Source organism: Entelurus aequoreus, linkage group LG07, assembly GCF_033978785.1.
Source record: "Entelurus aequoreus isolate RoL-2023_Sb linkage group LG07, RoL_Eaeq_v1.1, whole genome shotgun sequence".
In the NCBI taxonomy this organism is placed as follows: domain Eukaryota; kingdom Metazoa; phylum Chordata; class Actinopteri; order Syngnathiformes; family Syngnathidae; genus Entelurus; species Entelurus aequoreus.
The window spans coordinates 47,896,736-47,912,124 of record NC_084737.1 but is presented as its reverse complement, the minus strand read 5'-3'; the positions used below and the strand labels follow the sequence as shown (position 1 = coordinate 47,912,124).

Below are 15,389 nucleotides of genomic sequence, written 5' to 3'. Positions count from 1 at the left end.
GTTGTTGCCCATGTTTTACTGAATAGTATCTGCTTCCGGGTTGTATTCCGCGCATTGAGAATGGTGTATGTGCCATACCAAGGGTCCCTCTGGCGTCACACACCCACTCGAGTGATCTGTTTTTCAATCGCATAATGCAGGTGTGTTTGTCCGACTTTTTAAAAACCAAACACCATCTTATTAAGTTGTTTCAATGGGTTGTAGAATGCTTATTTAGAGCCAAACTTTGAATGCACTAATTTAGTGCATGGACATGTATTGACTGATACACAGACGGGTAGTAGTCTGGAGACACAGTATGTACTACAGGAGAGGTTGCTAACCCGCCGATCGCGATTAACCAGTCGATCTTGGGGACTCTACTGGGCGATCGCAAAATCATTAAGAAATTTTTTTTACTAACATGACATCAGTGACACTCCCAACCGGAGAGTGACCAACACACCCGCCAACACGTGCACATTTTAACCCCTGAACAAACCTGCACGCCTCCCCTCTCTTCAGCCTCAAATCCCCCCATCTCTCCGTACCGTGGCTACAACCCCCGAGAACGGCCGTACATGACACCCCATCCCCTTGCATACGTGTGTTGTAAGAAGGTCTTCCCCGTTCATGCCCTCTTTATCACAGAGGAAAAACTCACCAGGTGAACAGCTGATTTTACTACTTCCAGCATTGACGTAAGACAACCATGTGACTCGCGTCTCATATGTGACCACAGGATGAACAATTATAGAACTAAGACTGGCCATAAACAGTTAGCTTCTACAGCAGACGTGCCCAAAGTGGCCCGTGACCCGTTTTGTTTGTATAAATATATACACTACCGTTCAAAAGTTTGGGGTCACATTGAAATGTCCTTATTTTTGAAGGAAAAGCACTGTACTTTTCAATGAAGATAACTTTAAACTAGTCTTAACTTTAAAGAAATACACTCTATACATTGCTAATGTGGTAAATGACTATTCTAGCTGCAAATGTCTGGTTTTTGGTGCAATATCTACATAGGTGCATAGAGGCCCATTTCCAGCAACTATCATTCCAGTGTTCTAATGGTACAATGTGTTTGCTCATTGGCTCAGAAGGCTAATTGATTATTAGAAAACCCTTGTGCAATCATGTTCACACATCTGAAAACAGTTTACCTCGTTACAGAAGCTACAAAACTGACCTTCCTTTGAGCAGATTGAGTTTCTGGAGCATCACATTTGTGGGGTCAATTAAACGCTCAAAATGGCCAGAAAAAGAGAACTTTCATTTAAAACTCGACAGTCTATTCTTGTTCTTAGAAATGAAGGCTATTCCACAAAATTGTTTGGGTTACCCCAAACTTTTGAACGGTAGTGTATATATATATATATATATATATATATATATATATATATATATACAGTGGGGCAAAAAAGTATTTAGTCAGCCACCCATTGACAATCAATGGGTGGCTGACTAAATACTTTTTTGCCCCACTGTATATATATATATATACACACAGTCTATATATAATTTATTTTTAAGACAGCATTGTGTTGTTTTTAATGGCTATATATGTGTGTGTACATATATATATATATATATATATATATATATATATATATATATATATATATATATATATATATATATATATATTATATATATATATATATATATATATATATATATATATATATATATATATATATATATATATATATATATATATAATTTATTTTTAAGACAGCATTGTGTTGTTTTTATTGGCTATATGTATGTGTGTGTACATATAAATGTACATATATATATATATATACTGTACATATAAAATATATACTTTACATATGTATAAATTATACATATATATATATATATATATATATATATATATATATATATATATATACATATATATATATGTATATGTATATATATATATATATATATGTATATGTATAAATATTAGGGCTGCAACAACTAATCGATTACAATCGATTATAAAAATCGTGGCGATTAATTTAGTCATCGATTCGTTGGATCTATGCTGTGCGCATGCGCAGAGGCTACTTTAAAAAAAAAAAAAAAAAATGTTATTTTTTTTTTTTTTAACAGCTGAGAAACAATAATCAAAATAAGTCTGGTGCCAGTATGGTGCCAGTATGGTGCCAGTATGCTGTTTTTTTCAATAAAATACTGGAAAGGATAGAAATGTAGTTTGTCTCTTTTATCCGATTATTAATAAATGATAAATGGGTTATACTTGTATAGCGCTTTTCTACCTTCAAGGTCCTCAAAGCGCTTTGACACTATTTCCACATTCACCCATTCACACACTGATGGCGGGAGCTGCCATGCAAGGCGCTACCAGCACCAATCAGGAGCAAGGGTGAAGTGTGTTGCCCAAGGACACAACGGACGTGACTAGGATGGTAGAAGGTGGGGATTGAACCCCAGTAACCAGCAACCCTCCGATTGCTGGCACAGCCACTCTACCAACTTCGCCACGCCGTCCCCATAATAATCAATTTATCGAAGTAATAATCGACAGATTAATCGATTATCAAATTAGTTGTTAGTTGCAGCCCTAATATATATATGTTGAGTTTCTGGAGCATCACATTTGTGGGGTCAATTAAACGCTCAAAATGGCCAGAAAAAGAGAACTTTCATCTGAAACTCGACAGTCTATTCTTGTTCTTAGAAATGAAGGCTATTCCACAAAATTGTGAAGCAAATTTTACTATTGCCAGTTCCTATGACATGATGACATTAATTCACTCATTCACTCCTGGCCTCGCTGACAACAGGAAGTGTCTGTGTGATTATATATGTTATATATATATATATGGCCCTGTGATGAGGTGGCAACTTGTCCAGGGTGTTTCCCGCCTACCGCCCGAATGCAGCTGAGATAGGCTCCAGCGACCACCCGCGACCCCTAAAGGGACAAGCGGTAGGAAATGGATATAGCCACCTCCTCGCAGGGCCAACACAGATAGACAGACAACATCCGCGCTCACATTCACAGACTAGGGACAATATACGTATGTATATACACTATATTGCCAAAAGTATTTGGCCACCCATCCAAATGATGAGAATCAGGTATCCTAATCACTTGGCCCGGCCGCAGGTGTATAAAATCAAACACTTAGGCATGGAGACTGTTTCTACAAACATTTGTGAAAGAATGGGCCGCGCTCAGGAGCTCAGTGATTTTCAGCGTGGAACTGTCATAGGATGCTACCTGTGCAACGATCTAGTCGTGACATTTCCTCACTCCTAAATATTCCACTGTCAACTGTCGGCTTTATTATAAGAAAATGGAAGAGTTTAGGAACAACAGCAACTCAGCCACCAAGTGGTAGGCCACGTAAACTGACAGAGAGGGGTCAGTGGATGCTGAAACGCATAGTGGAAAGAAGTCGCTGACTTTCTGCAGTCAGTTGCTACAGAGCTCCAAACTTCATGTGACCTTCCAATTTGCCCACGTACAATACGCAGAGAGCTTCATGGAATGGGTTTTCATGACCGAGCAGCTGCACCTAAGCCATACATCACCAAGTCCAATGCAAAGCGTGGGATGCAGTGGTGTAAAGCACGTCGCCACTGGACTCTAGAGCAGTGGAGACGCCTTCTCTGGACTGATGAATCACGCTTTTCCATCTGGCAATCTGATAGACGAGTCTGGGTTTGGAGGTTGCCAGGAGAACGGTACATTTCGGACTGCTTTGTACCGAGTGTGAAATTTGGTGGAGGAGGAATTATGGTGTGGGGTTGTTTGTCAGGAGTTGGGCTTGGCCCCTTAGTTCCAGTGAAATTAACTTTGAATGCTCCAGGATACCAAAACATTTTGGACAATACCATGCTCCCAACCTTGTGGGAACAGTTTGGAGCGGGCCCCTTCTTCTTCCAACATGATTGTGCACCAGTGCACAAAGCAAGGTCCATAAAGGCATGGATGAAAGAGTCTGGTGTGGATGAACTTGACTGGCCTGCATAGAGTCCTGACCTGAACCCAATAGAACACCTTTGGGATGAATTAGAACGGAGACTGAGAGCCAGGCCTTCTCGACCAACATCAGTGTGTGACCTCACCAATGCGCTTTTGGAAGAATGGTCGAAAATTCCTATAAACACACTCTGCAACTTTGTGGACAGCCTTCCCAGAAGAGTTGAAGCTGTAATAGCTGCAAAAGGTGGACCGACATCATATTGAACCCTATGGGTTAGGAATGGGATGGCACTTCAAGTTCATATGTGAGTCAAGGCAGTTGGCCAAATACTTTTGGCCATTTATACACATACATTCCGCGTATGTGTGTGTATATATATAAATATATATATATATATAGGATATACATTTTCGTACCGGTACCAAGATGTATATAGATTCTTTTTTATACTTTTCCAAATAAAGGGAACTATGAAAAACTGTCAATTTGGGCTTTATTTTAACAGAGAATCTTACAATACAAGAAACATATGTTTCCTATTGCACTCAAAGAACAATTTAAGAAGGTTGAAATTAAAATTATATATTATTAAACACATGTTATTACCTGTATTGTAAGTATAATTATTCTAGGTTAAAATAATAATGTTAGGATTTAGACAAGCACAATAAAACTTTAATAATATTAAGTACAGTATGTGAAAATAGACACCACAAGACAAGTGAGGATTGACCTGCTGATAACATGTGTGAGTGTGCACACAATCTGTGCAGGGATGTTTTTGTCAGTGTGAGCGTAGGCAGATGGTCTTTCCCCTCAACCAAAACACAAAGAGATGAGGGTGCTCACCCCCCACAAAAAGCAGATGTTAATTCTTCCCCAGGAATCAGGCGTAAACGATCAGGCCATGAAATCAAAGAGACATGTTAGCTATTGGATTGTGCCTTCGCTTTAAAATAGATTTTCATCTCAAACTAGGCATATTTATCCTGGAAGAGCCAAAGTTGTTAAACAGATGTCAAGAAATGAAGGGTGACTTTGCACTCATGTAATTCTGAAACACTACTGAGATCCAAATACCACGCGCTAAACAGCAAGTGCGGACTATACAATTGGGTGTACTATTGTTGTTGCGTGTTGCGTGTGATCTACTTACAGAGGTGGGTTGAGTCGCCATAAAATTGTACTCAAGAACAGTAAGCGTACCGTTACTTTAGAGTAATTTGACTCAAGTAATAAGTAATCATCAAAATAATTACTTTAGTAAGAGTAAGTATTCTGTGAAAAAAATACTCAAGTATTGAGTAACTTGTGATTTATTTAGGAGCTATTTTTAATGATTCTTAGACTACAACCGTGTGTGTGTGCATGTGTGTAAAACATAAATATATTTTACAACTCACTGCAACATGTTTTCTGTAGTTGGAAGTGGAATACCCGTGGGTTGAAATTTCCACTGACACAGATGAGAGCGCATATTATAATGTTCTTTGTCCTCATTTGTAAGTACAAATTGAATAGTTGCGCTGCCTTGTTTGACATCATGTCACTTTTATAGTCAGTATGTTTTCATGCACTAAATTAGTCTGACTTGTCAAATAATTCAGTTTCTTCTATTTTCAGTTACATTTAAAGTTCTAGTTTCCATGTGTTACCTCTAATGCAGGGGTCTCAAACATGCGGCCCGCGAGACGTTATTGTGCGGCCCCCACCTTAATATGAACGTTTAATGTTAGTGCGGCCCGCGAGTTTTATATGAATGGCGCTTGACAGCGTTGTGTGCGGAGTTGAAGCATTCTTGCCAACTCTCCCGACTTTCACCCGTCAACAATACTGAGGACAACAATATTGAAGACACAAGGGTTAACATCCCCTTTTCCTCCATACTAACAATGTGCCTGCACAGTCACATGTTTTATGCGGTCTTCAACAGACACATGTTAGTGACTTCAATGCATACTTAGTCAACAGTAAAACATGTCACACAGAGGGTGGCCGTTTAAAAAAAACTTCATCAATGTTACAAATATGCGCCACAATGTGAACCCACACCAAACAAGAATGACAAACACATTTTGGGAGAACATCCACACGTAACACAACATAAACCAGAGGTGGGACCAAGTCATTGCTTTGCAAGTCACAAGTAAGTCTCAAGTCTTTGCCCTCAAGTCTCGAGTCAAGTCCCGAGTCAAGACAGGCAAGTCCCGAGTCAAGTCCAAAGTCAAGACTAGAAAGTCTCAAGTCAAGTCCCAAGTCCTGCATTTTGAGTTTCGAGTCCTTTCAAGTCCTTTTAACCACAGACTAATATTTTTACACAGATTGCGTATGCTTTTAAAACGCTGTATTTATTTATTAAAACAAGTACATTTGAAATTGCAGGAAAAAAAATAGTGCTGACATTGCAATTCATAATAGCACTATTAACCAGTCATTTTAATAGTTTAAACAATTTTAAACATTTAACTCATTCCTTTACAGAATAAACACATTTGCAAAAACAAACATTAACATACTATTGGTTGTATTTTATGAAAATAACATTACCACAGAGTTGAGAAGGAGCAAAGATCTTCAATATATGTATGTGAGAATCACAAAGAAATCTTCCAGGGGAGGATGACACCCCTACAGGGGTTTGGTTTACAAACTTTCAGCCCCACCTAAAACAAAATTCACCAGCCGCCACTGATTATGATGCATTCTCATTTTAGGCAAAGTATAAGACAATACTTTCTTATCAGTATAATTGTAACCAGGAATAAGTCTTCAAGTAACAATATTCAAATACTAACATTGTTGGGTAAAACAGCATTTGGTTTTATTCTGAATCCAGTGAAACAGATTGGTGGTTTTAGCTGATATAAAGACTTTCAGGTGTTTATATATGTTTAAGTATTTGGCAGACGCTTTTATCCATAGCGACATACATAAAAAATAGATATAAAACAATCACTGTAAACATTATCATTTAAGGGAAGAATTTAATACAAAATATCAATACAAAGTGTCAAGACAGAATAAACTCTCTGCTGCTGCAGCAACAGAGTTACAGTCTATAGGTCCCTAAAATATATAGATATCTAATGTATTCATACATTGTTTATGTAGGATATACGCATGTATATATAACATAATCATATTGTTTCTTCAACTTAAAAATAGCTGACCGTTTTTTTTCCCCCTTCTCTGGGATTATATTCCCAGTTTTGATCTCGGACGTCTGGTCACTTATAGCGTATAAGAATATTATATTACTGTTAAGCAAACTATGAATAATAAAAACGCCAAAACATGTGTCCGTTATCATAGCTACACGTATGACAAAAAAACGCGTGAAAATCAGTGGTATTCAGTGAGGTAAAATGAATTAAATGCGCTGACAGTTCATTGCTCCTGCCAAATGAATTGCACTGAGTGGAGAGGATCACCACTCCAAGATGGCGGCTCCGCGTCTCGTCTGCGCCAGTAGGCAGTAGCGCTCAATGCTGCGTACCCTTATAAGATGTCTATGGTTATAACGTTAGCAGTGAGTTTGCAGCCTCACTGATTTAACTACACAGCAAATAAAAGTCATGTTACTTAGCCAATAAACGTCATCTTACATTCAAAACTTACCCTTCTTTGTGCAACTTCAAATGTCGAACGAAGTTGGAAGTTGTTGCGTCTCCGTCTGTAATATTTGAACTGCGTGATTTGCATACGGCAATTCGTTTTTTGTTGACCAAGCCGTAGTTTTTATACCCGAACGAAACCAACTTTGGCATAATTGTTTCTCACTGCCGCATTGTTTGACAACTCTTGTTCGGTGGTTGTCCTGCAATTGGATTGGATGAATGCTGTGTGATGAAAACAACGTATAACTAATTTGATTGGCTGTTGTACTGAGAGCACACCAGCTGAAAAGCAGCACACACGCTTATAGACACAGACGTATAAAATGAAAAATACGGAGCGCTCCCAAATAACTTTTTAAGGTTTGGGTTTTGGGGAAAGTAGCAAGTCATGTCAAGTCAAAATGCTCAAGTCCAAGTGAAGTCACAAGTCATTGATGTTAAAGTCTTAAGTCGAGTTGCAAGTCTCTTTACATTTTGTCAAGTCGAGTCTAAAGTCATCAAATTCATGACTCGAGTCTGACTCGAGTCCAAGTCATGTGACTCGAGTCCACACCTCTGACATAAACACAACAGAACAAATACCCAGAATTCCTTGTAGCCCTAACTCTTCCGGGCTACAAGGAATCTACCAATCATGGTGTGGTAAATGGCTCTCGAGGGCCGAACATTGACGTCACTTGCGTGATGCAAGCAGATACACGTTTTGCTGCTTTTCCACGAGACCCGGACACGCTCTACCTCCTTCCCTCCCTCCCTCGCTCTCTCTCTCTCTCTCTCTCTCTCTCTCTCTCTCTCTCTCTCTCTCTCTCTCTCTCTCTCTCTCTCTCTCTCTCTCTCTCTCTCTCTCTCTCTCTCTCTCTCTCTCTCTCTCTCTCTCTCTCTCTCTCTCTCTCTCTCTCTCTCTCTCTCTCTCTCTCGCTCGCTCTGTCACTGTGTGTGTCTTTCTCACTTCCGCCGGTACGGGCGGGGGAGAGAGCGGTCCGGAGCACTCCGCCGAAGGACCGAGCGACAATACAAAAGTGTGGTGCACTGGACCCCAGCGCTGATACTCCGACAGAGAGTCGCTGGGCGAATCGGACGTATAACACGTTAGTCGTGATCGGGGCTAATTGTGCTACCGTGACTGTAAACGCCACAGCGAGACCCCCAACCCCCCGCCCCCTCCCGTTGGCTCCAGACAAAGACGATTTTTGTTATTTGGGTCCAAAATACCCCTGCGTTAGTGGAAAAGCGGCAAATGAGTGAAAGGAGAGGAACGTTGCCATGGAGACGAGGGTTGTCTTACGTGCTTGGTTGCAGTCACACGGCGACACCTCTCCGTCAAGTCCCTGATAACCTGGACCAATTCAAACCGTTATTTTTTTTTTTTTTATTGTTTAATTTGCATTGCCTCACATGATGAACACTACATATATTTTTATATGACGCCATATAAAACTCCGGGAGCCGCCACTTTTTCCCGGTACTTTCCGCCGACCGCCGTGTTGCTGTCGGGAGGAAAAGCGGAACGACACACATTGCGGAAATAACATTATTCTCCGTGCATTATTCTCCGTGCGTCGGTTAAATACAAATATATTCCACAACCCCAAACATGTCTTTTTCAAAGCGTGCAGTGAAGAGAAAGGTTAGTGATGAGCAAAGACAATTCCAGGAAAAGTGGGAGATGCAATATTTCTTTGTTGAGCACAGGGGCACTTTGACGTTGCGGTGCACAAGAAATACAATTTAAAACGTCATTATGCAACTAGACATGCTGAGGAGTATGCAAAATACCAGGGAGATGAGAGAGTGAACAGGGTAGCACATTATGTGTATGTGTATACATTGTTGCTGACTGGAGAAATCGAATTATTATTGTTAGAATAGAATAAAAAGTACTTTATTGATCCCTGGGGGAAATTCAGCACCACAGTTCGCTCTCAATAGACAAGAATAACAATAAATAATATAATATATTATATATATAATATATAAATCATATAAATATATTCTACAAATACTACATATACTCTACATTTAAGTGCAGTCAAGGAACATATGCATTATACAGTCTGATGGCTGTCGGTATAAAGGACCTCCTGTGTCGTTCCGTGTTGCATTTTGGGAGTCTGACTCTGAGCCTTCCACCAAACGTGCTCATTCTCCCCGCAAGGTCTGAGTGCAGTGGGTGGGAGGTGTTGTCCATAATGGCTAGGAGTTTTGCTAGACTTCTCCTCTCTTGTTATTACTTATGACTGATTTATTTACTTAATTCTCATTTTGTTCATTTATATTCTGATTTTATTTTGTGTTGAAAATTTAAAAAAAGACGTTTAAAAATAATTTTTTTAAGAAATCTTTTCTTGCGGCCCAGACTCTGCATCCAGTGGCCCCCAGGCAAATTGAGTTGGAGACCCCTGCTCTAATGGGACTGTTGGCCATATGCAGTGTGCGTCTTGTACACTAGGGGTGATTGTGGCCATTTCAGCTTGTTTAGCTATGTGTGAATGTAAATACTGTGGAGAGAGAATGCTACATGCTAATTAGTAGGGACGTCAAAAAAATAATTGCGATTCTCAATCAATTAAAAAAAAATCAAAATTAGATTAAAAAAAAAAGTATATATATTTATTTTAATCTGTCCTGTCCAGCCACTTTAGTAAATGTTTGAGTAGAATTTTATCAAACAAAACAAGTTTTCTTTTAAGTAATATAGGAATTTATCAGAGCGGATTATCTATTTTATGGAGGAATGTAGTTAATCATAGAATTGGCACCCAATGTTTTTAAAAAAAATATTCATTTTGAATCGAAAATTTGCATTTTCTCCTCCAAATATCATGAGCGTTTTGATGATCAGCATACATTCTGCATATTCATGAAGGGATTCACACGAAATGCGCTGCGCTTCCTATTTCTCTCACTTTAAAGACACAATCCTGTGCACACCAGTTTAGTAGATCAGCTTTGCGTGTGCTATCAAGTTTGCACGTCTGTTAATACACGCAAACTTTTAGTACAGTAGATCAGGCCCTTACATTTTTGGAAGCAAGGATGTGACTGTAGTTCACACCTCGACCTTCTTGACAGTCCTGGCTGCCCGCCACCGCGGTCTTCCAAGAAGCCCATCATCTCTCTGCTCAAGGCAGTATGAATGACAACAAATTCTTCTGCCAGTGGATTGTTTCGTTTCTAAGAAATAGTCTCTCCATGGCCACATTCTAGGAGTCTTTTGCTTTTACTTGCTCACAGACGCCAACAATGTTAACACACACGCGCACACACACAAACACTAAAGGCACAAGTAAAGACGCTAATGTTCAGTCTCTGTTGATTAAAGAATGTGACCCTCAGAGTAGAGATTGCACAAAGATACTGTCTCAATACCTTCAGTCCCACCCTTTGTCTCTATGTCTGACCGGCTGGGCTTCAATATGACAGCTGGTGCCGAATGTCTGTCTTTTCTTTGTGTGTAACAGAATGTGTGACCACTCCTTTGTAGGTTTACCTGTGAGCAAGTTGTTTTGTGGTAACCAGCCTGCAGTGCTCCTTCTCTGGTAAAAGGAACCTATGATAATGTTTTACATTTTTCTGACATACAGGATACTCTTGTATGCCAAATGTCAAAGCACTATCAAAGCGTCAAATCATAAGGTTCATGCATTTGAACGTGAGCTTGCACTCAGTTTGTGAAGCCTCTGAACGCTGAATGTTTGTGTTTCTTTTAATAGAGAATACAGTGTGACATTACAGTGAGGTGGACATACTTATATGGACATTTCTAGTATTTCTATGCTCGCAGAGCTTCTATATTTGCCTGTTGCCACAACACAGCTGTTCAATTTAGCTAAAATCTGCTTGTGTGGTAAAGGAAGTCATTCACAAACACAATATAAATGATCCCTTTACCTTCAAAATAAAATACTACGTTTTTAAGGCGGATCGTATTTTACACTTTGAAATGCCCTAATGGACGGCAACAACATGAAGTGAACTTGTCAAAGGCACACAAATGGATGAGGACATGCTGCTTCTGGAGGTCCAAAATTAAATAGTTATATACAGGCATATTCGAGGCAACTATATGGGGACATGATGCACTGTGTCAAATACTAGCTCATACAGGGGCCCGGGAAAGCAGGGGAGTGGCTCGAGAGAGTTGAATGAGGTGTGTGTGCGTGTGTGTACAACACTCGCCAGGGTTGATGTTCCTGTTATGTTGTTGCTTGCTACAAAAAAATAAAGTAGTCGTTCTGCAAGGCAAAACTTTTGTCTTTTCCACAAGTTCAGTCAAGTCAGTGGCGCCACTGACTTGTGGGTATTGATGAACAGCAAAGTTTGAGACGTTCTGCTGTGTTGCCATTCAGGAACTGTTAATGGCAGGACCGAGTTTATTTGATTCTGCTGCTCTGGAAGGACAGTGGTTCACTTTACAACAACTCCACTTATCACATGATCACGCGTGGATTCCAAGAGCACGTAAAAATCTGCGCTATTATACCGCACAACTGAGCCGCACCAGAACGGCGGTGGGAATTGCCGGACTGCGGATGGCGGTGCTGTTTCATGGTTACGCTGTTCAGCTGTCGTTACGCATCCAGTGGGAATCCGGGGTTTTTGGTACTGTCTGAAGCCTCTGGTGTTATTCCTTCTTGTCTCATGCCCTCTCGCCTGCTCTGATGTCTATAAAATAAGTATTTACTGGTTTATTTGTCCGCAGCATTTTACACAGGACTGTTTTGTTAAGATGGGCCATTACAAAATTGGATTAGCTACTAAAGCCTGGTGAGAAAAGGTGGCATCATTTCTACTTGGTTTGAGGGACCACAAGATAAGGTTGGATAAAGTTTTATTTAATCTAATCTAGAGATGCACAAAAAAATTGATATGCAGCTCTTTATCTATTAGAGTGTGAGTAGGTGTACCTAATTTTGTGGCTGATCAACTGTTTATGAAGTTTATTGTTCATCCGTGTCTGATAAAAAAAATAGCAGTGATATTCATCTTCAGGATATATACTGTATTTAAAAGTGTACATCTTTGAAATATAAATTGAGACTTTTGTAGAGGGTGGGGCTCAGATGATTTCAATTGCAATCTAAAGGACACATTTTGACACATGAACTGCTTGCAGACAAACACAAGAAGTGTAACTTTGCGCAAAATGTACACCAAAGCATTTCCAATGGATATTATTTATAGACCACAAGGAAGTGTTTTAAATGTTGTTTAAAATGATTATAGGTCCCCTTTAAGAACAACATTTTAAACAAGCCCTACAGCCTCTGGGGACAATTTAAGATTACACTAAGAGAACCATATTTTTAGCAAGATAATTATGATTATAATAACTGCACATTATCTTTCACGAGAAGGTTACAAACTCTTATCTCTGTGTAACCAAAAATTACTGCGCTATCTGAACATATGCCAAGAAACAATAATTATGAAATTTGTATATGTAGCAATTATGTAAACAGTCCTCTACTACTTCCTAGAATATTTTATATCACACTGAGCAACTAATATGATGTGCAACAGACAGATTTTCACACCTGCAGGGATCTTCTGTTAGTCAGTTAACGACCGCCTCAACTTCCTCAAGGCACAATCATAGCCTTGTGTGAGTCAACAGAGGCCAAAGAGTCTTGTTACCACAGTGAAACCGTGTACTCTCAAACAATGAACTGCTGCAGGCGTGGACATTACCCCTTTGAATGGTATTACTGAGTGCATTTTTCCTGTTGCGATATTCAAATAAAGCCTTTTATTTCATTCCTGAATAATCCTGGGGAAGATGTTAACAGACGTTCAAATAAGGATAAATGGATATGCATGCACCTGTGTGTGCAAAACTTAGTATGCAGACAACCACATGTTAGCGTAACGTTCAGAATTCGTCTCCAGGCTAACATCTCAAGTCCTCCAACCTAACAGTGTGAGGTGGTAATGGAAATACGTATGCATTCTTTGGGAATTAGCTCTTTGCTGTATCATTTAGACACAGACAAAAGGGCTGCAAGACCAGACCTGTCACATATGGAAAGCCTCTTTAGTAAAGCCTAAACTTTCAAAAAAAACATTTGCCAGTTTTAAATGATTAAAATTTGTTAAGTACACCACAGATAAAATAGGCTATGTGAAATGTTTTAGAGGAAAATGTATTTGTTCTATTCTAGTGATATTATATTCCTGTTAACCTATGCTAAGCTACTCTATTTATATCATATTCTATTTTAATTATTTCGTACATCTTATCCTTCTTGTGGTACCCTTTGGGCTAAATCTGGGACCTCCGGTAATAAATAACGTGCCATCCAATGTGTATGACAAAAATGTTTCTTGAAACAACTGTCTAAGCTAAGAGTCTTGACATTAATGACACATTCCCTGGGGGCCATAGTCTGTTTTTTTACGCCTTTGGAGCTTTGCCCGTTTCTCCTATTCATATTCTCAAAATGAGGGCAGCACGGTGTGCCAGGGGTTAGTGTGTGTGCCTCACAATAAGGTCCTAGGTTCGATCCCCAGGCTCGGGGTCTTTCTGTGTGGAGTTCGCATGTTCTCCTCGTAACTGTGTGGGTTCCCTCCGGGTACTACGGCTTCCTCCCACCTCCAAAAACATGCACCTGGGGATAGCTTGATTGGCAACACTAAATTGGCCTTAGTGTGTGAATGTGAGTGTGAATGTTGTCTGTCTATCTGTGTTGGCCCTGCGATGAGGTGGCGAATTGTTCAGGGTGTACCCCGCCTTCCGCCCGACTGCAGCTGGGATAGGCTTCAGCACCCCCCGCGACCCCAAGAGGGACAAGCGGTAGAAAATGGATGGATATTCTCAAAACGTGACACATGCGTAAGTTTTTAAAGAAGGCGGGCTTATGTGACTCAAATACTAAGGAGGCAGACTTTGCCATGATGCCTTTCTTTTGGCTTAGTGAAATAAATGGAACATGGATTTGTTCTATTACTTGTGCATGTCATTGAAAACTGTGTAAAAGATAACACTTTAAATTTGAAAAGTCCTTATCCATCCAGGCAGCACTTGTTGTTGTGTGTGTCCATGGTTATTGGAACAGTGTTTTCTTCCAGCTCAATGTAACTTCATTGATTAACTTTGTTTTACTTGTTGATATATGCTAGCCACCCTGATGTTATGTCTGATGTTTAGAAGTATTACAACTGTTTGAGAAGCCTTGACATGTTAGGAGGGGTTTAGACAGCTGTTTGTGTGCGTGCGTGCGTCATTAACTGCCCCCAAAAAATCAATCAAATCAATTAATTAAATCAGGGGGTTCCCAAACTGTTTGATTCGGGGACTACAATGGGTTAAAATATACATGTTTTTTGTCTTTTCCTCCTCTTGTCCCCACAATTTCCACCTTTTTCTTCTTCTCCTGAAATAAATGTTTCATTAATTCTGCTTGCTACATCCTTGCTGATCATTGTGTTCAATAAAGCATTTAATGATGATCACCTTCTTTTCCTTTTTATATCTTCTGATAGACGTTACAGAATATATGTATTTTCCACGTCCCTCCCACTCAAGCAAAGACACAGCCAAATAAGCAATGTGCATATTGGAATTTGTTTGTTAATGGAGAGTGGCATTTTATTCTCATCTCAATTGATTTTTGCAGGTGTCTCTATTTGAAGAGATCAGAATAGATTTCAACGATTTCTGCAAGTTTCTTTTATCATTTTATTACGTGTGGTGTACATTGCATCCAAACTTCAAGCGTAACATAATGTTTCACCTTCCCGTGGCACTTAGGTGTAAAATAACTTACAGTAAGGCAATGGGAGAATATGCGCAAAGCCAAATTTAAAAGGAAACGCCCACATTTTAGGGTTACTCCACCCAAAT

General features: G+C 39.6%; 1 protein-coding gene across 1 annotated transcript in view; it reads right to left on the bottom strand.

Moving 5' to 3' along the window:
- Positions 1–15,389, bottom strand: part of LOC133653939 (CTTNBP2 N-terminal-like protein) — a 45,102-nt gene that overhangs the window by 9,619 nt on the left and 20,094 nt on the right. The gene's annotated exons all lie outside the window — the stretch shown is intronic.